The sequence below is a fragment of the Eretmochelys imbricata genome, chromosome 24 (assembly GCF_965152235.1).
Source record: "Eretmochelys imbricata isolate rEreImb1 chromosome 24, rEreImb1.hap1, whole genome shotgun sequence".
Classification (NCBI taxonomy): domain Eukaryota; kingdom Metazoa; phylum Chordata; order Testudines; family Cheloniidae; genus Eretmochelys; species Eretmochelys imbricata.
In genome coordinates, this window is record NC_135595.1 from 17,481,771 (window position 1) to 17,484,919 (window position 3,149).

Below are 3,149 nucleotides of genomic sequence, written 5' to 3' on the forward strand. Positions count from 1 at the left end.
CTGCCCGTCATCATCTAGCCCCCCACTCACTGGGGCAGACTGCAGTGTAATGGCCACTCATCATTGGCAAGAGGTTAGGACCTACTGCCTTTGCCTATCTGCGGGCTGCCCCTCTGCAACCCCAGGACTTATGTAGGCCTTCACCAAAGCCTGCAGCCTGGGGGTTTACCAGGCTGGAGCTCCCCAGTTCCCTCTGCCCTTCCCCAGCTCCGGTTCAGGTACCTCACTCCCAGGCAGGCAGCCAGCCCTTCCCACTCCAGGGCTAGAGGGAGGCTCCTGGCCCACAGCCCCCTCGTTAGGGCCAGCTGGGCCCTAATTGAGCTGGCCACACCTGTGGTCAGCGACTCAGTCCTCTTCCCCCAGCTGCAGCCATCTCCAGGGCTGCTTTTCCTAGTGGTTTCTCGGGGCTGTTTTAACCCCTTCAGGGCCGGAGTGGGATGACCACCCCGCTACAGTGATCAGTAATCAAACAGGTTCCAGAAATGTTGTAAATATCCACTGAAAGCATCTGGAATTTAGAACCATCTGCAGTTTGCTTTCGAAGATGGCTGACATCTAGACTAATGCAAGACATGGGATTTTGTTGTTCTGCGGAACAATGTGGGCTGTAGTGGTCATTTTGATCCAGAATGCAGGGTGTTTCTCGTGGAGCTGGGGAGTTCCTAGGTTCTAAATCAATCCAAGCTGTCAGTGGTTCTAATCCCCTTCTGAATGACATGGTTCCAAGATTTCATATGATCTAGAATATAAAAATCTTTCTTTTAGAGCAGCGAGACATCTATATTCTAGATTAAGCCTAGCCCCCTCTGAATGACATAGATTCCAGTTTCCAGATGGTCTAGAACATGGGATTTTTCTTTGACAGTGTGACTTCTTCTAGATTCCATATTAACACAAGACATCGAGATTCTGAATACAGGGTTCATTCTGGCTAAATATCTTTATTCTCAGCACAATTTCTTCATTCTAGCTTCATTCAATGCAACAATAGTTCTAATCCCCTGCAGGATGCTGTTGGTTCCAGGTGCCAGTCAGTCTGGAGTGAAGGGCTTTTTGACTCATTCGGCTTATAAATTGTGCCCTAGATCAAACAGAAAGTCTGGGTTTGAAGTAGGAATTATTGGGTGTGGTTCTCTGGTCAGCGTTATACAGGAGGTCACCTGAGATGCCCATAAAGGCCTTTTATGGCTTTAAAATCTATGATTCACACATTTTAGATTTGTTCAAGGCACTAAAGAATCCCGAACAACACCTAGAAGAACACACACACACAGAGTTGTTGGATTACACCAATTCCTAAAAAAGAAAAGAGGAACAAAAACACTTCCAGTGTCCAGCTTTTTTAGAGTCACTTTAGTTATTTTAACGGGACACATTAGATTGTGCTTGGGGAGGGGAGTGGGGTCTAGTGGTTAGAGCAGGGGGATGGGGCTGGGAGCCAGGACTCCTGAGTTCTATCCCCAGCTCTGGGAGGGCAGTGGGGTCTAGGGGTTAGAGCAGTGGGGCCTGGGAGCCAGGACTCCTGAGTTCAGTCCCCAGCGCTGAGAGGGGAGTGAGGTCTGGTGGTCTTCAGGACTTTGTCCCAGCGTCAAGAAGAGAACCCAGGAGTCCTGATTCCCAGGTCTGTGGTGCACATTTTAGACACAGCAGCAGACAGAGAGTAGAAAACGTCAGATAGAGAGATTAATGGATTAGATTAAATGGATTAACAAAATCGTATTCAATTACAAAGATGTAACGGATTCTTGATGAGATTATCAGGATTATATTAAATACCTCACACCGGCTCAGATTGGACGTTTGCATGATTTTGATCCAATGGCTTGGCAGACTCACTGAACGGATTCAACGGGGTAATTGGTCAGGCTGCAGCTGGGTCTCCACCGAGGTGAAATGGGAGTTTAGATCACAGGGGCAGTGGAAATTAGCTGGTTTCCTTCTGGATAAATAGATTCGATTAACTGGATTAAGGGGCTTGATGAGATGAAAGAGACATATGGAGAAAAATGAAAAAATAGCAGCCAGAAATCAATAGGAAAATAGAAAATCACAGATAGAGCAGTGTGTCTGGGGAGAGACAGGTGGAGGCGGGGTACGGAGACGGATATATGGTGGGGTGTACGGGGATGGATAGAGGGGGGTATATGTGGATGGATAGACACAGCACCCCACACTGCGTGGGGAAGGGGCTGCCTGCCCAGAGATCTCACTGAGCCCCCTATGGATTGAGAATCCCGCTCTGTGGTCAGAGCCCCCATCCGCACATGCTCATGCCCCGGATATAGGCTGGGTGTACCTAGCTCTGTACTGCAGTTGTTATCCATAATCCCAGCCGCCCCCCGCCCCGCCCCCAGTCCTGCTCTTTCCACCAGACCCCGCTCCCCTCCCAGGGCTAGGGATAGAACCCAGGAGTCCTGGCTCCCAACCCCCCACCCCCAGCCCCGCCCCTCCGCTCTAACCACTAGCAGGAATCTCCATGGCTCCCCCTTGGTCTCGCTGCCTTGTGGGCGGTTGCAATAGGAAATCGATGGGCCAGTTTACAGCCTGGTCCATTCCCTGGTGGTTTATGGGCTTCTCTGTGCCTATTGATCGGGGGGGACAGAGAGCTGGGGTCAGTCAAAGCAGCATGATCCCAGGCCCCGACCTCTACACCCTGCCCTGGGGCCACAGTAGGGGGAGTGTCCCCTTTCCTGGGTCCGTTAGGGAGGGTTGCACTGAACAGATGGGACTGGGAGCCAGGACTCCTGGGTTCTATCCCTGGCTCTGGAAGGGGAGTGGGGCCTAGTGGTGAGCAGGGTGGGGGGCTCTCCCCGGCAGTCAGGGCTGGCTCTCATGCACCATAGGGTACAGGTCTCAGCTGGGCCCCTGGGCACTACCGTAATGCTTAGAACACTCGTGCAGCTAGATCCCCTCCGGGTTGGTGTTGCGGGAGCAGCTCCTGGCGCTGACGGGCCCGGTGAAGGATTCCGCCTGCCAGGGCTGGGAGGGAAGGTGGGAGGTGAAGGCAAAAATCAATGAGGCTGCAGCGTCCGTGGGGAGAGAGACAGATGGAGGCGGCAGCCCCAACATGCATCATCCTGGACGTGTTTCAGGTGCAGTTAGCCAGCCGGGAGGGGACAATGCAGAAATAAGAGATACCCTCTCCTCCT